General features: G+C 39.8%; 2 pseudogenes; both read left to right on the forward strand.

Moving 5' to 3' along the window:
- Window positions 1–20,951, forward strand: part of LOC132272988 (probable arabinosyltransferase ARAD1) — a 56,632-nt pseudogene that overhangs the window by 25,892 nt on the left and 9,789 nt on the right.
- LOC132274676 (gibberellin 2-beta-dioxygenase 2-like) lies at window positions 16,075–20,391 on the forward strand (annotated as a pseudogene).

Here is a 20,951-nt window from a genome sequence, read left to right on the forward strand (position 1 = left end):
TTTTTTATTTTTTTTTATTTTTTAAGTTTATGATCTTCCAAAGACTAGAAGAATGATAAAGACGATCCGAAGAACTATACCAAATAAAAAAGGTGCAACCTTCACATCATGGTTGACCAACCAACTGAAAATTAGTGAAGAAATCAAATAATTTTTGTGAGGCTAAGATTATTTGTTGATTTTAGAAATAAAATTTGTGGCTTCTAATGATTTCGAGCTTTATATTATAAATTGCTCCCATCTCTACGTATGTATGATTGATGAGTACCAACTTTAAATGGAAATGTAAAAAATATTATTTAGATAATTACCTTTTTGAAAACTGTGTTCTAAGATTTGTGAAACCATAATGAATGGTCAATTTGAATGTTGTTGAGTGTAGATTTCATTGTCTAGCGATTATATAGCTATGAGGTGCCCCCATTCTATATAGCATGATATGCACAACAAGTGTTACATTTTGAGCCTAGCACCCTCCTCAATTTTTGTCGAGGTAATCCTATTTACATTTGTATTGATGTATGTGATATCAATGTCAACTCTCTCTCTCTCTATATATATATATAAACTTTTGTTAAAATTTATTTTGATCAAAGTACGCTTGAATTAGGAGTCGTGTTATCAGATGTTAGAGTTGATTTAAATCTGTTTATGTGATATGTTCTTCGTATCAAACTTATTCTTTTAACATGGCAAGGGAGTAATAAAATAATAGAATTAATCATTTTACTTAGGTTGCATCTTGCTTGAAAATGTGGTCGAATTATTCAAAATTATGCAGTAAATTATTTAAGACTCAAGTCTTCACGGTCTATCCTAATAAATTCTTATTGTTGTAGAAATCATATCGATTTGTCAGTCACATTTTTATCATCCTTCTGATTTGTTTAAAATTGATAATACTAAGTAAATGTATGAAATAAAGAGGTTGCCGTTAGGGATGACAATTCGTGTTCGTATTGTGTCGATATAAGGGTATTATATTAAATAAATAACTTCAAATCCAATCTATTTAATAATTGTGTCAAAATCTTCCATACTAACCCAACTTGTTTATTAAACAAGTAAACGTGTTAACCCGTTTAATGACCTGTTTATCAAAATGAGAAATTTAATATTTAATCAAATACTAAAAATAGAAAAAAAAAAATCATAATTAACCAAAAAATTCAAAATAAAAAGAAAAATCATAAGGCATAGATAAGGTTTATGTTGAAATGACATAACTATCCATAGTAATTGGGTTTAAACATATAACATATTATATTGGTCGTATTCACGATTATAACATTTTGAGTTAAATGGGTCATAAACGGGTTACACGGGATGAACTCCTCAACCCTAACTCGACACGGTTAAGTAAACGAGTTAATCGTGTCGACTCTTTTATATTCTAAATCTTTTTAACTCGTATCATGCTATTATGTCTTGTCGTACCGTAATTTGCCATCACTTGTTGCAACTAAGAAACACTTTCCTTCACAAGTTCACAATAAGCACCTAGTAGCTGCCAAAAACATTTATTCTGAAGTGAAAAATCACACGCGCGCGCACACACACACACACACATATATATATATATATATATATATATATATATATATGTATATTTGTACGTGCATCTCTTGTATACAAGACTATTGAACGATAAGACGTGATATGGGATATGGCAAACATCAACACATATGTACCGTACTAATATAGACATGGATAAGAATATTAACATACTAGAACTTCCTTACAAAGAAATTATCCTAAACAAGTTGAGAGTTATTTTTCGTGAATAAATTTTAGAATGATTAAATGAATCATATTATGTGTCTCAATACTTTTTGAAGAAAGTCTAATTAAAATTTACTCAGCAATTATACTACATTATTATATTTGAAAAGGTTATGTTTTTATACTCAGAACTTGTTAAATATTTGTATATGGTATATGAAAAATATCGAATACGAAGTATGTATTAAGTAATATCAGTGTGCATTAGATATATAAAAATAATAATAATTTTAAAATTTTGGAATGATTTAAGAAGAATTGAACACCTACGTTTAAGTATTCAATGTGAATCGATTTTTTATACAGACATGATATGAGCATAGATCTTCTTTATAAAAGTATTTGTGTTCATAATTAACATGAAATAGATAATGTATAAGAAGTAAAAGTATAATAGATTTAAGTGATTAACTATCGTTTTGTCCCAACTAAACTACCTTCATAAAATGTCATAAATTTGATAGGTTTTTAAAATCCAATTAACTCAATTAGAGAGATGGGGAATTAGAATCAAGATCCTCTATAGGGTAAAGATTTGTAATATACATAGTTGTACATTTTAATAAGGGTAAAGTGCAACCCAAAAAAAAAAAAAAAAACCCATGTTATAAATAACATGTGCAAATATTTTTTGGTATTCATAAAAGAGTAGACTCATACCGAATATTTGAAATGAATTGTCTAACTGAATAATTTTTAATTTGTAATTGGTAATTTTTAATTGGTTGTAAAGAGTTCGAATTATTCATAGTTATCCAAGAATTCATGAAAGACTCAAGTTTTGACTATCTATCTTATTTAAATTCTTATTTTTGTTCTAAGTGGATGTCATCTCTAGAAAATTTAACGATCCGTTTGGTAGGAAAGAGGGAAAGGGGGAGCGAATATAGGAAAAAATAAACAATTTTTTTTTGGTAAAGAGGAAATAAAAAAGGAAGAGAAAAGAAAATGAATGAGTCATCCTCCCGCTTAACAAATTTTCATTCCTTCAAACATAGACAAAAGAGAAGAAAGAAAAGAAGTGAGACGGTTATAGAAATTTTAAATTGCAGTACCGCCTTTCATAATTATTAGATAAACCCAATGACAATCTCTCACCTTCCCTTTTTCTTAATGAACAAAATAACGTCTCTTTCCTAAAACCAAATATAAAGAGAAAAATTCATAAATTCCTTTTTCCAGGTATGTATCATCTCCCTTTAAGTGTGTTCACGTCCAGATGGCCCATCAACTGCGATTTTGTCACAACTGAAGTAGCTTGGTAAAATAACTCAATTGGAGAGATGGGGAAATTAGAATCAAGATTCTCTCTATTATAAAGATTTGCACAATACCTTGTTCAACATAAGAAAACATTACAAACTGTTAACACGTACAATTAAGTCTAGAGAAATTAACCCTTTGGGTGGGTCCCACGTCCAGATGGCCCATATCCATCGGAGGGCCCTGAATTGGGGAATGGATCAAGACTGAAATGAATAGAAAGGAAACATATGGGTATCAAAGAAAATTATGTAAAATAAACCAAGTTGAAGGCCACCATCATCACAAGAAGTTTTGAGAAAGTTGTACATACGTTTGGAACATTGAGCACTGGACCACTATGGTCCTTGTTCTACCAGTGATTTTTTTGGTCATTGGATCTATAGAGAGAGAGAGAGAGAGAGAGAGATGGGTCTCTAGATTTTCTGGAAATGAAATGGGATCAAGTGAGTTGGGAAGGGGAGAGGTGGTAGAGACCGTAGAGGGAGGAAGGGAGGGGCTACTAAGATCAATCCTTCTCTCTCTATCAATTTAGAGAGAGAAAGGGAGGACTCCGAAGGAAAAATTATTGAATGAACATATATTATTAGCCTTGATTAATTATTAGTTGACAATATAAAATTGATGCATTTACTTGTGTGTTAGGTACTGTCGATGGACCGAATCAATGATCTCAAAACTATAAAATAATTTTTTCGAAAACTAAGAGGAAATGATGTGGCCTAAGAGCTAAACTCTCAATAATGGAATTGCTCAATTATTGCTTCATTTGCTAGACACAATAGTACAGAAACCTTACCCAAAATTATTCCTTATGTATAAAGAACGATGATCATAATGTTGATTATGGTGTGCAAATAATAATAAAGATAATGTTTGATTATGATGAACACAAGTAGATACTCAAATAGACTGCTATCGTTAGCTAATTAATCGTCCTAACTAATTTCTCAATATGAGTTCTTTTTCTTTTATTTCCAAATTTTCAAGTAATTCCAGTTGATGGGGTGGTGGATTTTTGTTATCTGTGTGTTTGTGTGTGTATATTTATATATATAATTGGAGTTCATAAGCATTTCAAAACTCATCATTTATAAAAGGAAAAGAAAATGTGAAATTGATCACATGGTATCAAAGAGCAATGAAAATTGAATATTGAAGAAGCTAGTTACAATCTCTTTAGAATACAAAGAGAAATAGGAACAAAGAAAATAAAAAGCGGTGTAGCATAGCAATACTTCATTTTCTTCCAAAATAGAAGATGAAGGGTTGAAGTCTGAATTAAATAATGAGGTCAAAATTTTAATCTAAGGTTTGATTTTTGATAAGAAAATTACAAAATCACGTGCTTGACAAATAGGGCATTATATCCTAAATTAGATTATTATCATATAAATTTTGAAAATAATTGTGTAACATAGACTACCAAATTAAAGTAATAATAACAATTGTGTGACTAGACATTATTGATTGATTATTATTATTTTTTTTTTAGGGAGAGTGGTGGAGGTGTAAAGCCCAAAAACTTTTTTACTTGCAAATGTAACATAGACATAATTGTTTGAGGATTTTGAAAAAGATGTTCCTCTAACATCTGGAGTTAAAATCCTTTAACTTGCACATGTCACATGGATGTTATTGATTGGAGACCTCTATCATTTCAGAGTTAACACATTTTTTAAATTTGCAATTTTATGTTGAATTGAGGGTATTCAAAATAATGTCTTCTGACATCTAGAATTAAAATTTCTCAAGTTGAAAATCTTTTAACTTGCAAATATAACATATATATTATTAATTGAAGATCTTGAAAAACATGCCCTCGGGTTCACACAAATATATATATTTTTTATTCACGATTTTATGTTGATTGAGGATCTTGAAAAAGATGTCCTTTGACGTCTCGAATTGAAACATATCGAGTAAAAAATCCGTTAACTTGCAAATGCAACATATGTAGTATTGATCGATTAAGGATCTTTTTTAACTATGTATTATTGATCGATTAAGTATCTTGAAAAAAATGCCATCTAATATCTCAAGTTTACACATTTTTTTTATTTATGATTTTACGTTGATTGAGGTTCTTGAAAAATATGTTCTCCAACGGCTAATATTATTGGTTGAGGATCTTAGAAAAGATGTCCTCTACAATTTTATGATATAGATCCCTTGTGTATTTTTGCTACGATTTTATGTTAGAGAGGGCCAATTTTTTTATCGGAGTTTTGATTTTTTATCAGAAAATTACAAAATCACAATTAGATTGACTAATAAGGCATTAAACCCTAAATTAGAATATGATCATTTATATTATGAAAATAATTGTGTAACATGGACTATCAAATAAAACTAATAATAACAATTGTGTGACATAGAAATTATTGATTTATTTCTTTTTTGAGGGAGAGGGGTGAAGATATCCTCTAACATCTCAAAGTCAAAATACTTTAACTTGCATATGTAACTTGGACATTATTAATTGAGGACCACTATCATTTCTGAGTTGACACATTTTCATTAATTCACGATTTTGTTGCTTTAGACAGTGTATTATAACAAAGCAAAAGAACTTTTGATTTTACAACTAAACGGGGCAGGTTAGATGAAAAGATGTGTAAAGTCTGAAAAACCTTTCAACTTACAAATGTAGTTGAAGATGCAAGAAGTTCATTTTTTCTTTCTCTCTCTAGAACTCTTACACTTCAACAGAATTCCCCCTTCTCTATCCATTACTTCTCATATTTATAGATACTTACAAACATTAATGGACTGCTAGATCTAGGCCCGTTCTTCTGTGAGTTTTGGTCATCTTTGATGGGCTATTCGCGTTCGGCCCATATGGCAGTATTTCTCTATGGGCTTGACCCATCTACTCGGACCGGATGCCATGTTCGCGGGTCATATCCGGCCTATGTCACTTCTGGCCTCCTCAACTGCCCCCATAATTACTCCTTGTTTAATAAGGGGGTAATTATCAAAGGCGTCTCATCATGATGTTGACGGCTCGAGAAACCCTTATGGGGGAACGGACGGTCAGATCCAGAATCAATGTTCCGGGGTTCGATAAATTTCTCGCCTCCCTGACGCTTCGGCCCTCGGGTCCACTTCGCCTTTATAAGGCTCTAGAATGCCACTTCATGCCTTTTTACCGTCTCCATCATCAGTCAAATCTCTCGCTCATCTTTTTAGAACAGTGCTAAATTTCATCCGGTGAAATTCTTCAAGAGTCATTCTCCCAGCGATCTTGCAGTGCTCTTTGTTGCTTTCTACCCCAGAGGTTAGTCTTGTTCCTTTTTACTTTCGGCAGACTTCTTTTTACCCTTTTAGATCCTTCAATCGCTTCCACCATGGTTGTAGATCTAGATGTTCTTCGTATGAGACTTAGACTTCCTGACAACATCCAAGTTAGGGTTTGCCCTAAGGATGTTAATATTATGACTGGTGCCGGCCTTCTTCCCGGCGAGGTTTTATTTACTAACCTTCAACTGAATGTCGTTAGGTTCCCTCTACATCCCTTCTTTAACTATGTTTTCAATAGACTGGGGATATCCCCCCTGCAGGTAAACCCCAATTTCTTTAGAATCATATCCGTTATGTTACTGTTGATTCGTGACAGAGGTCTGGACCTTGACCTCATAGATCTTCTTCTTTGCTATAAGGTCAGTAAGATCCGAACTGACTAGCCATTCTACCACCTCTACCCGATCGACAAGATGTCCATATGTACGGATACAATCAAATCTGAAAAGGGTTGGAGGGATAACATTGTAGGTGTTAGTGGGGCCTGGTCTTCGCCGGCTGCAGAGGATTACCCAATCCCGAGCGCCTTTGGCATCTGTTCTGTCTCCTCGTATAAGAAATTCAAATCTCATAAAAACGATTGTCCCTGCGAAACATGAGTTCCTCGCTTTTGTACTTTCTTATGTCGCTCCTTAGGCATACCTTGTGATGACTTGAGCTACAGTGTTTGCAGGGATAGGAGTAATTACTTGAAGAAATACGTTCTGAACGATATTCCTTCTTACTCAGACCTCCTCACTTCAGACAACCTTCTAGCGCTCTCATCCCTCGGCTATACAATGAGCAGGCTTTAGATTCCTTCCTTTGGTAGGAGGAAAAATCCTCCCCCAGCCACTTCTGCTGCTGGAGCCACCTCCTCTCCTGCATCAGCCTCTTCTTCAGCCACCATCTCTGACACCATCCCGAGTACGGTGGCTATTGATCCTGTTGTCAGCACCCCTGCTACCAACCCGAGCACACCTCCACAAATCACTACTACCCCTGCTGCCGCTGGGGGTGCTCGGGACAAAGAACGAGGCAAAAGACCTCATCCTGACGGTGGAGTCAACCTTGAGGAGGAACCTCTTATAAGAAGGACCCGAGTCTCTGGGCCGAGCGCTCTCTTGCATCGCCCAGTCAGAGCTCCTGCCCCCTCCGGGCCTGTTGCAGCTGGTGCCTCTACTTCTGCTTCAGCTTCTCCTTCTATTCCTATTTTACCACCATGGGCTCCTTGGTACACCCAAACGGATGGGACGTTCGTGAAGCCGAACGAGACCATGTTGAAAGATGGCCAGACCGCCATGGCGTATTATAGGAGCATGTGGACTCCGAAAGACCTTGAGACGGCGAAGGGTCTGTCACAAAAGGATGTGTTCAGCCGCTTTCCCCAATCTGCCATGGAGGTGACTTTTAATTTCTAACTCATGAATCCTCTTATACTATTTGCTCTTGCCTTCGTCCGACCAGGCGATCGGTTTAACCAGTATCCATGTATATCTATGCAGACTTTGTTCGGTATGATGGCTATGCAGAAACAGGTGGAAATGGGGAACGCCAGGGCCCGTAAGTTCTCTGATAGCCTGGATGTGGCTAATAAGGAAAACGACCTTCTTGCCAGCAAGAACACCGAGATATTGGCTCGGCTTGAAGAAACCGAAAAAGAAAGAGATGTTCTGAAGAAGGAAAACGACTCTCTTCAGGATGAGAAAGATGCCCTCCAGCTTGAGAAGAGTGTCTGGCAGACTGAACGTGATTCAATCAGAGATGAAAAGGCAGAGCTCCAGCGCCTTCTGGCTGATGAACAGTCTGCTCGGATGGCTTTTGAGAAAAGAGCTCTGAACGAGCGCAACGCTCTGATTGATACCATTAGCAGAGTGAATGGTGGAATGCTGGCTCTTCATGCTCGGTTCTCAAGAGTTGGAGCTCTTAGATATGCTCAGGGATTCTGAGATGGTTTCTCCGACCGAGTTCCGGCTGAGGGCCAGACCAGCTCAACTCCGGATGAAATTGATAAGGATCTAGGGATTGACCCTCTGGGGGTCTATGTTGACCCAGAACCCACCGAAGCCGAGCACATATTTGTTGAATGTCAGGAGATTGCTTCCTCCAGGATCACTACAGCTCCTCCTACCGTTCAGCCTCTAACCGCTCTTCATTCGTCAACTGTGGTATCTCCCATAGTCATTGCTGACGTTGGGCCCCAGCAGAACGACTCTGTTATTCATCTCGATTCCCCACCTCGTGAGGGTGAGATGGCTGACGGGAACGAGGAGGCGGATCAGCACAACCAGGAGGCTGTCGGTACTGAGGCAGCTAGCTAGGACTCCTCTAGATTCTTCGATTCCATACTCTTTTGTAGCTATGTCACTTGAATACTTCACTTTTTGTAACCTCAATGCTTATTATGAATGAGATGATAAAACTCTTTTTTCTTTTTTCTTTTTTTTTTTTTTTTTTTTTTTTTTTGTGCTACGCTCTGTTCAAACCCTCTTTCAATATTTTTTCATATTAACTTTGTCGTGTGCGTATTTTTTGGTAAGTGTCTGGCGTTCGGCTTATGGTGCTAGCTGCCACTTATCTTGTTTAAGTGCCTGGCGCTCGGCTAGAATGCCACTTGCCATTTGGCTTTTCGTTTATTAGCAAGTGTCTGGCGTTCGGCTTATGGTGCCAGCTGCCACTTATCTTGCTTAAGTGCCTGGCGCTCGGCTAGAATGCCACTTGCCACTTGGCTTTTCATTTATTAGCAAGTGTCTGGCGTTCGGCTTATGGTGCCAGCTGCCACTTATCTTGCTTAAGTGTCTGGCGCTCGGCTAGAATGCCACTTGCCACTTGGCTTTTCTTTTATTAGAAAGTGTCTGGCGTTCGGCTTATGGTGCCAGTTGCCACTTATCTTGCTTAAGTGCTTTGCGCTCGGCTAGAATGCCACTTGCCACTTGGCTTTTCGTTTATTAGCAAGTGCTGGCGTTCGGCTTGGGGTGCCAGCCGCCACTTATCTTGCTTAAGTGCCTAGCGCTCGGCTAGAATGCCACTTGCCACTTGGCTTTTCATTTTTAAAAACCCTTTGAAAAGGAAAGCTATTTTTATAAATCTCAGGAATTTGCACATTCATACGTACTTGATTGAAAACAAACAACACCCAATAAAACTGAAACTTAGCTTTTATTGATAGTACCTCTTCAGAGACGTAGCATTCCAGGGCTTGCTGACCAACCTTCCCGCCATAGTCTCTAATGTATATGCCCCCTTCCCTATGACTTCTGCAATTCTGTATGGGCTTTCCCAGGGTAGCATCATTTTTTTGACTATCCCCACCTTTCTTTTCAGAACCAGATCGCCAGGGCAAAATCTCTGTGTTTTACTCTTTTGTTGTAACTATTCGCCAATACTTGCTGGTATGATGCTAACCTTATTGCTGCAACGTCCCTTTTTTCGTTTATCATATCGAGGTTCAATCTTAACATTCTGTCGTTCTGATTTCGACTCCATGGTAAGCTTCTGATAGTTGGGACCAAGTGCTCAACCGGTATAACCACCTCGGTACCATACGCCATTGCAAACGGGCTCTCCCCAGTCGGCCGCCTTGGGGTGGTTCTGTAAGCCCATAGGACGTTTGGGAGCTCATCCAACCACTTCCCTTTATGGTCCTCCAGCTTCTTCTTAATGTAGGCGAAAATTGTTCTGTTTGTAATTTCTGCTTGTCCATTGGCCTAGGGATGACTTACTGCAGCCAACTTCTGATTAATTCCATACTCCTCCAGCAGCTCTCTTACTTGCTTGATGTCGAGGTTCGTGCCATTATCCATGACTATTGACCTTGGAATGCTGAAACGGCAGATAATATTGCTCCAGATAAATCATCTCACATGAGTCTGAGTCACGCTTGGATATGGTTCTGCTTCCACCCACTTAGTGAAGTAATCCGTGGCCAGTAGCACATACTTGTTCTGAGCTCTTGCCGTGGCAGAGGACCGACCACATCCATCCCCCATTGCGCGAAAGGCCATGGTGAGGCCATTACGTGCAATTCCTCAGGTGGTTGGTGGATCAATGGTGCATACCGTTGGCATTTATCGCACCTTCGAGAGAACTCCTCCGCATCTCTTGACATGTTCGGCTAGAAATACCCTTGTGTCATTGCTTTGTGTGCTAACGATCTTCCCCCAGAATGATTGCCACATACGCCTTCATGAATAGCTCGCAACACCTGCTGCGACTCTGTGGGGGTGACACACTTCAAGTATGGGCCAGAGTAGGACCTTCTATACAACTGGTTATGCACAATGGCGTATTTTGCAGCATTCTTTTTGATTTTCCTAGCTTCATCCCTTTGCATAGGCAAAACGCCATCTCGAATATAAGTGATGATGGTATGACATTGACTTGCCAAGGGTCAGAGTCCAAAGGTTCTTCAAAAATAGATGGCTGGGTCAGTATTCCTATTGGAATCACCCTCGCCAATGTCTCGCCAGAACTCGAAGCACTACATGCTAACCGGTCCGCATCTGCGTTCTGTTCCCTCGGTAACTGTATGAATTCAATCTTTGCAAAGTCCTTGGCTTTATGCAGAACGGCAGAACGATATGCCTCCATCGTGTTATCCTTGGTCGCGTACTCACCATTTACTTGCCGAACAATCAACTGTGAGTCACTATAAACAGTCAAACTTCTGACCTGTAGCTCTCTGGCCAACTTTAACCCATTCAGCAACCCTCGTATTCCGCTTCATTATTGGTGGCTCGGAACTCAAGTCTGAGTGCTTGACTCAAAGAAGTACCTTCTGGGGTTTGCAGTTTAACCCCAATTCCTGCCCCCATCTGGTTAGAGGAGCCATCCACATAAAGTTTCCAAGAGCCGCATCTAAGGTCTTCTTCCGTATCCTCAGAGTCGCATTCTAGCAGGAAATCGGCTACCGCTTGTCCTTTGACAGCTGTTCTCGGCTCATACGTTATGTCAAATGAGCTTAACTCTATGGCCCACTTTGTCATTCTGCCCGAGAGTTCTGGCTTGTGCATAAGCACTCTGATTGGAAAAGTTGTTAGAACAGCTATAGGGTGGGATTCGAAATAATGCCTCAACTTTCTTTTTGCGTTTACAAGTGAAAGTATCACCCGTTCGGCCTTCGAGTACCTTCGTTCTGCCTCGGTCATTGTTTTACTGACATAAAATACCGGGTGTTGCACCCCTTCCTTGCAACGAATCAGAACGGCACTTGTCGCAACACTAGATACTCCAAGATATAGAAATAATTTTTCTTTTGGATCCGGGGCTGATAGGACTGGTGGATTCTGCATATATTCCTTCGAATGGGTCAATGCTTGTCGTTGCTCATCTCCCCAGACCTGTCTTCCATGACTCCAGATCGTGTCAAAGAACGGCTTGCAGCGGTCCGACAACTTAGAAATGAATCGACTTAATACAGCTATTCGTCCTGTGAGGGCTTGCACCTCTCTGATCGTCTTTGGCTCGGCATTCTTAACCAAAGCCTCTGCTTGAGCGGGGCTAACTTCGATACCTCTGCGGTTGACCACGTGTCCCAAAAACTGACCGGAACTCACACCGAACGAGCACTTGGTTGGATTGAGCCTCATTCCATATCGCCTCAGCACATCAAATACATCTTGCAGATGTTTCAGATGATCATCCTTCTTCCTACTCTTTACCACCATATCATCAATATAGGCTTCCACAATCTTTCCTATTTGATCCTTGAAAATTTTACTAGCAAGTCTTTGATAAGTTGCTCCCGCGTTCTTTAGTCCGAAAGGCATAACTTTGTAGCAGTATGTCCCTCGCTCGGTTACAAAAGAAGTTTTTTCTTCATCTGCCGGGTCCATAGGGATTTGATTATAACCTGAATAAGCGTCCAGAAAGGTTAAATGCTCATACCCGGTGGTGGCATCCACCATTTGATCAATCTTTGGCAGCGGGAAGCTATCCTTCGGACAGGCTTTGTTCAAATTGGTGAAATCAATGCATACTCGCCATTTCCCATTCTTCTTCTGCACGACAACGACGTTGGACAGCCACTCAGGGTAGTGCACTTCTCTGATGAATCCCGCATCAAGCAGCCTATCAACTTCCTCGGCTATGATTTGGTTACGTTCTGGAGCAAATCTTCGTTGCTTCTACTTTACTGGTTTGAAATTGGGATTGACATTCAAGGAATGACAGGATACGGAAGGATTAATTCCAGGCATGTCTAGGTGACTCTATGCAAATACATCGGCATTGTGAGACAAGAAGCCAATTAGCTCCTGCTGCTCTTCCCTGGTCAGTCTTACTCCTACTCTGGTAGTTTGCTCTGGCCTGGACTGATCGATCTGCACATCCAGAAGGGGCTCTTCGGTCAAGTCAACTGACTCCTCCACCCTATTCTGCTTGGGCGGAGGTTCCTGTAATTGCTATCTGGGGCTCGCCGAACGGACGGGCGCTTTCCCTTTCCCAGCATATTTTAGTGTGACGGAATAACACTCTTTGGCTGCAAACTGATCCCCACGAATATCTATCACCTTATTTCCATCAGGTCCGAGGCACCTCATGACCTGATGCAGAGTTGAGGGTACACCTTGGACTCTGTGAATCCATCCTCTTCCCATCAGGAGATTGTATGAGGGGTGAATCTCCACAACCACAAAAGTTTCCATAAGAGCTCGTTCTGCAGCTTGAACTTCTACTTCCACCATTCCGACGGGCTCCACCCTTTTGCCGTCAAATCCTAACAGGGGATTTCCAGTGGGCTTGAGCCTCTCTGGTTTAATCTCGAGCTGATCAAATGTTTCCCTCGGCATGACATTCGCACTACTTCCGGGATCGATCAGAACTCTGCGCACCAAGCAGTCCGCCACTGTCAAGCTGACTACCAACGAGTCTTCATGAGGGACTTGAACACGCTGCAGGTCTGTCCTGTCGAACTTTATCTGTATCGATGTGATCTGTTGGTGCAGAGTATTCACACCACTGACCCTTTTCTTCATCCGCGCCTGCCGTAGGCGTGTTCGGAGTAGCTCATCTGAATCTTCGCTGGGCTCGGGTCGACCGTGGATAGCATTGATTATACGAACTGGTTGTGAATTGTGGGAGCTTTGTTTATGACTCCTTTTTACTTGCTCCATCGGTCGATTCTGCTCTATCGCCGAGCCTTGAACATAACTCGCGAACTCCCCTCTAACTATCAACATCTCCACTTGCCTTGTCAAATTCCTGCATTCGTTAGTCTGATGACCGAAATCGGAATGGAAAGCACAATGATTAGTCTGATCCCTCTGTTCGAGGGGTTACCTAATTGGCAGTGGTGGATGAAACTTATCTTTGTTCTCCTGATATAGTCTCGCCAGAGTGACCTTAAGCGGAGTGATCAGCTCTTCCTCCCTGGACCTCTTTTCTGCCTTCCAGGAGGTTTGACGTTGCGGCTGAGCCTGCTTCTGCCTGATCTTTGCCTTGGACTTTTCCTCGGTCGACACGACCGACGCTGTCCGAGCATTGGCTGCCTCCTCTTCTTCTAGGTGCATAAAGCCATCGGCTCTTTCATTGAGTTCATCCATAGTCGTCGGCATGTTCACTACTAGACTGGTATGGAATGGAGTGCCACATGTCATGGCTAACTTGAAGGCTTGAACCGCTGTAGAAGGGTGGCATTCGATCACCATACTCTTAGTGAGATTAAACCTGGTGAGAAAAGCCTAGAGACGTTCATCTTTGTGCTGTCTCATTGTGAATAGGCTCGAGATGTCCTTCGGCGGACGCTTGTTCCCATAGTACTGGCTTATGAACCGATCGCACAGGTTTCGGAAGCTATCAATGGAGCTTCTAGGCAAGTTCTTGAACCAGCTGAGCGCCGGTCCGGCTAGGCTGGTAGGGAAACATTTGCACATTAAAGAGTCGTTCTCCGTATTCAGGGCCATCTTCAACTGGATATGGTACACATGATCGATCGGATCGGTTGTTCCGTCAAACAGAATAAAGACTGGCATAGCAAACTTCCTTAGATGCGGAGCATTCAGGATCTCATCAGTGAATGGTGAATCAACAGTCCGAGCCGCGGATCGGAGTGCTTCATTCTCTCTCTGGAGCCCAGCGGTAGCTCTGTGAGCTACGGTTCTGCTCTCCGAACCGCGATGAGTGATTGTAGCCATGGAGGGCCGGTAAGACGGATCGAACGACCGTTCCTCAATGAGCTCTCTTTGCCAAGGCGACACAACTCGGCGGCATTCAACCTCTATCACTTCCTCTCGGTTGAACCTTTCCTGATGCGGATCGAAGGTTATGGCTTCGTTCTGTCTGATCTGCTCATGTCGCGGATCAATGTGAGTCGATCCTTCGTGATCCTCAACTCGACGAACATTTGGCGGCAAATCGTCCATCCTCATTTCATCACGGTGGAGAGCTGACTGATTATTCTCGTCCTGCTCGCCTTGATGTGCGATATTAAATTGAATACCTCCTTCACCGGTAGGAAGTGGACGCGAAACCGCGGGTATTTGCTGATGTTGCATTCCGGCTTTCAATTCTGTATTCTCTTTTTTGAGAGCTTCGATCAAGTTCATCAACTCCTCAAGCTTTGTTTATTGGACAGCCTCTATCGGATTGGACCTTTCACCTATCATTATTCCTGAACGGAATAAAGGCATTAATCTCAAGTTCGTGAGTAGATCTGAGCTTCGTGAGTGCGAATTTTTCAGATTTGGTTTCGAATTCTCCGAATTTTGCTTACGGTTGACGAGATCTGAATTGTCTGAATTCTAAATCCGTCAGATCCGGCCACAATCGAACAACTCGTTGTTGCGTAGATCTGAAGCCACTTCCGCCAAAGCAACAGGAACTAAAATTCCACCAGAGTAGGTCACAATCGCTCAGATCTAGATCCAACTCCCAAAGATCAAGTTTCGTTTCCACGAATTAGTCTGAATCCACGTGATATCGATCAATGATCAATCAATCTTCAACGTTTCCCACAGATGGCGCCAATTGAAGATGCAAGAAATTCATTTTTTCTTTCTTTCTCTAGAACTCTTACACTTCAACAGAATTCCCCCTTCTCTATCCATTACTTCTCCTATTTATAGATACTTACAAACATTAATGGACTGCTAGATCTGGGCCCGTTCTTCTGTGAGTTTTGGTCATCTTTGATGGGCTATTCGCGTTCGGCCCATATGGCAGTATTTCTCTATGGGCTTGACCCATCTGCTCGGACCGAATGCCATGTTCGCGGGTCATATCCGGCCCATGTCACTTCTGGCCTCCTCAGTAGTATGTCCCTAAAGAATTCTTTAACTTGCAAATTCCAATACTGCAGAGGAAATTAAGTGAAGTACACCAGATACAAAGTATGGAAAGGTATATCATTCACGCTTTTATGTTATAGATTCATTGCGTTCATGTGTTTTGTGTGTGTGTTTGGGGGATGGGGGTGGTTAATTTGGATGAGGATCTTGGAAAAGATGAACTCCAATACCTCAAATGGAATTTCTTGGGTGATATGTGAAGCTTAAAAAAATCTCTACTGTTGGAAAAAGCTAGTCAAAAGAGCAATAGTGTCAACATTCCGAAGAAACATGAATTTGCCAGTTGTATTTCACCTAAAATCTACGAATCCCCCCTACATTTATTTATTCTTCATCCCCTGCATAGATTCTCTCTCTCTATCTATCTATATATATATAAGCTTAAGTCTCCCATTTTCAACTTCATTTTATAGCTCATTTCTCTTCACTCTACCTACTAATTACATACCCATTGAAAACAAACATGGTTATGGCCTCTCAAACCCCAATTCGAGCTGAAAAAATCAGACAAATATATGAGCCTCCAATTATAGACCTATCAAACGAGAGAGCAGAGGTGTCAAAGCTCATAGTTAAAGCTTGTGAAGAGTATGGTTTCTTTAAGGTGATAACCATGGTGTCCCGGAGGATGTTATTAGAAGAATGGAAGAAGAGAGCTTCAAGTCCTTCGCCAAACCGGCCTCCGAAAAACAGCTGGCCGGCCCCCCGTTTGGCTATGGTAGCAAGAACATAGGCTTCAATGGAGATGTTGGTGAAGTTGAATATCTTCTTCTTAACACCAACCCTCCCTCCATTTCTCCAAAATCCATCACTATCTCCAATGACCTAACAAAATTCAGGTATCTACTACCACTCTTATAATCATACCTTTATTTAATTTCCCCTTCTTTACATATTTGAATCAGCATTTGTATGTATTTAAACTCTATTTTATTGGTCTACAACTATTGTATACATTTTAACATCTAATATGAATTAAAGATCTAATTCTCTTCGAATATAAATATTCATGTAACGACCCACTCCACTACATAGTATGATATTGTCCGCTTTGAGCCGGAGCCCGCACGGTTTTGCTCTTGGGTTTCACCCCAAAATGCCTCATACCAATTGGAGATGACACACTTACATATAAGCACTTCACCTTTTCTCTACCCAAGTGATGTGGGATTGTGCACCCGTGTGGTAGCCTGATAGTATCTCTCGCACCCGCCCACGGCACACCCGCCCACAAGGTCATCACAATCTACCCCCCTTGGAGGCTCGACGTCCCCGTCGGCACACTTTCAGCTGAGTCAGGCTTTGATACCATTTGTAACGACCTACTTTACCACATGGTATGATATTATCCGCTTTGGGCCGGAGCCCGCACGGTTTTACTCTTGGGCTTCATGCCAAAAGGCCTCATACCAATTAGAGATGACACACTTACATATAAGCACTTCACCTTTCCTCTACCCAGGCGATGTGGGACTGTGCACCCGTAACTCGCCAGTGTGGTAGCCTGACAGTGTCTCTCGCACTCGCTCACGGCACACCCGCCCACAAGATCATCACAATTCATCTGGTGCGTGTGTGTGTGGACCATTTCTCACCCCACATATGTACGGAGTACTAATTTAAGAAATTTGTTAACAATTAATTCTTAGTTTCCATCTGGCAATTAGTTGTGGTAGACATTAATTAATTAAAGCACCAATTAAACCTAATGCCTATTTGATGAGCAAGGCTTAATTTGTTAATTAATCTCTCTCTCTCTCTCTCTCTCTCATGATAATGATTATAATAATAATAAAATAGAATGATGGGTGGTGTTTTAATTTTATTTTCCAAATGTGGATACAAGTAAATTAAAACCTCCTTTGTCTTAAAATACTCCTTCCTCAAATGGATGGAATTGAGAGAGTACTTAATTAGTTATGCTTTTGTATATCTACTATTTGTAATAATTTACACTGTGCCAGCTATTCATAGATCATGAGTCCCTTTCCATGTTGGACCATTTTAGGATTCATCATCCATCTATTGGTTGTTAACATGCATGGCACAAAATTAGGCAAGCTTCTAAACTTCAAGTTTTATTGTCAACCGTTAGTAGAAGTTAGGTGTCCTTTTCATTATTATTATTATTATTATTTGTTTTTTTGTAAAAAAATAAAATAAAATTATAATTTTATTTTCGCATAAATATCTTTCTTTTCTTCAATTAGCATCCTTAGAAATACATAGTACACACAACTTGACTTGTCAATGAGACCTCCTAAGAAATTGTGTCTCAGACTCGATTATATAGCGCACACGCACTAGTGTTAAAAGATGTAATCCACTGTAAACTTCACTGCATAAAATAATAGACATCAGATAATTGCCAATTTTTGGGTCTGGAGTCTATTTATTTGGGTAGTTGAATGAGGCAATTTATATATGGAAATGGTCACTATACCAAATACGTTAATTTTTTTTAATTGGATATTTCATCACAATAATTAATATTAGAGTCAGATGTCAAAAAATCGTACGGGGATTCAACATTTCCAAATTGGCAAAAAAACGATAAGATCAGTGACGTTTTATCTATCAGGGTAAACCTCTTTCAAAGGAAAATTGTTAGATAATTGAATGTGTCTCGTATCAGTTAGTGAATAAAGAAATTTGGGACTTATATTATTTGGGACTTATATAGGGTAATAATTACTCCACCTAATAAGTTAATCTTTTGAGTTGGATACCCCATCCAATAACTGGTATTAGAGCCAAATTCTCAAAAATTGCATTTGGACTCAAAATTTCTAAACTGGTTGGAAGACAATAAGTTGGTTAATAAAAAAAATCTGAAGCTTTTATAGAAAAAGAATCACTCCCTATAATAGATTAACATTTTGGACAGTGGTTTTATTTTATTTTATTTTTATTATTATTTTTTCACTACTGTGGTTTTAAGTTGAACTAAATTCTTAAAACAAAATAAATATTAACTATTAGTGTATTAAGTATGTAAGTTGTACAGTAATTTCATACCCCCGGAGAGCGCGCTTAAGCACGTGCCTGGCATGGACCATTGCAGATGGTCTGTTAAGTCACATTCATGGGTCTCCTCCAATAAGGTTGGCTTCTGGCACACAATGATGTAGCATAACCTGCCGGCTGGGACACTTCGTCACCCTGCAGCCACTGACATATAGAGTTGCCCTTCTGCTCTGAGTATAAATTTTCGTTTAAACTTTAAATATGTATATATATATATATATATATATATATAAGTAGAAATCAATATATAAATTTATAGAGAGAGAAAATAAAAGAATTATTTTTGTTTTTGTTTTTTTTAATGTGGGAATTCATAGTTGGAATGGACAGAGACTAGAGAGAGAGAGAGTGATGAACTCATGTATAGGTTTGGGTTGTCTGCGATGACAGCTTTGCAGTGTGTGGTTACATAGAAGCAGTTAGAGGTTTGGCAGGTGAGATTTTGGATCTGATGGCAGAGGGTTTGTGGGTCCCAGACACGTCAGTGTTCAGCAGGTTAATCAGGGACGTTGATGGCGACTCAATCCTCAGGCTTAATCACTATCCTCCTCTCCACCTCACAGCTGACAGCTGCTTCAAAGACAATGACACGTCACCCTCCTATTTGCATCCACATCATCACCAAAATCCACCTCATCACCACCACCCGAACACCACCACCAATAACAGGACCAACAAGATTGGGTTTGCAGTACTTTCCGGGAAAAAAAAGATTGGGTTTGGAGAGCACTGTGACCCTCATATCTTGACCATCTTGAGATCCAACGACGTGGGTGGCCTCCAGATCTCAGTGGAGGGTGGTGTGTGGGTCCCAATCTCTCCTGACCCAGCTGCATTCTGTGTTAATGTGGGTGACTTGGTACAGGTGAATCCTTCTCTCTCTCTCTCTCACACACACACACACACTTCATTTCTTCGTCTCTCACACAGTAGACACACATTCACAAATAATCATCACAATCTTGAAAAGGTGAATTGACTGGTTGAAACTGAACTGAAACTGAATTGAATTAGGGAATCCACTGCCACTGCAACATCAGATTCTGGGCATTATTGGGCCGATGATCACATAAGGGTCCCACCCACCTATCAGTAATGCATGAGAAACTGCTTTGTTGGGTCAGCTTGTCCATGTCCTTTCAGCGCCATTACATTACAATGATTTCCTCTGCAAACATTTTCTTCTTTGTGAATATTTCTCGGCAGCCAAACAAAGCATTGCCAAGTTGTTTTTCCTTATTAAGAGAAAAATAAAATTGAAAGTGAAATATGCTTGTGATTCAAAAGCCTTAAATCCATTAAAAAATTAATACTTATAAACTAGCTGCTCTTTACATGTAACATTTATTAGCAGTCAAGTTTTTGAAACATTTATTTAAAGGCTCACACATGACAAAGCATAACATAACCAACTATGCCCATTAATTTGACCATTAATATTACATTTTTGTGCATTTTGAAGGTTATGACAAATGGAAGGTTTGTGAGCGTAAAACATAAAGTCCTGTCGAATATTTCAGACAAGTCCAGAATGTCCATGGCCTATTTTGGTGGGCCACCACTCGATGCAAAAATTGCTCCGCTACCGAAGTTGGTCACGGCCGCCACACCCTCTCTCTACTGGGCTTTTACATGGGCTGAATTCAAGGAAGTCATCAATTCTCTACGCCTTGCAGATAGCCGTTTCAAGCTCTTCAGAATTCAGGCTGAAGATGAATTTGATGGATAAGTTGGAAATTATAGTGCTCGAAAGACAAAGGTTGCCAAGGTTGCACATTATAAGGATGTGCCATACACCCATCTATTTCCAAGGTTGCACATTTCAAATAACCAGAGACGCCACACCCTTCTTTACTTTAATGGAGCTAAACATAGGCACCGGGTCAGTATTTTCATTTCTTTCCCTTGTAAACTTTAATTAATTTATGTTAAACATTAATAACAAATTATCATAAATTCCTAAATTTTAGAACTTCAATTAATTTCACATCCTTATAATGCATAAATAAATATAGTTAGATATACATACTTCGATTCATGATATCAAACCTTATTGAGATTAAATCCAACGTTCAGATGCTTTAGCCACGAACTAATCTGCAATTCTGATCAACAGGCAAAGGTGGAAACTGGTTTATCTCTCTTGGCCTTTTGCACACATAAAACTTTTACGTGTTGTATCCTTAATCGTATATAATTGATGGAGTATATGCACTTTTATAAAGGCAGAAAGATGACCAGTTTTCCTTTTAGTAATATAATTCTACTTTCCATCAAAGTAAGAAATAAGAAAGGAAAACACTTTTCCAATAA

This window comes from Cornus florida, unplaced genomic scaffold (assembly GCF_030987335.1).
Source record: "Cornus florida cultivar Cherokee Brave unplaced genomic scaffold, ASM3098733v1 CherokeeBrave_3.0.0_Hap2_Chr09, whole genome shotgun sequence".
Lineage (NCBI taxonomy): Eukaryota > Viridiplantae > Streptophyta > Magnoliopsida > Cornales > Cornaceae > Cornus > Cornus florida.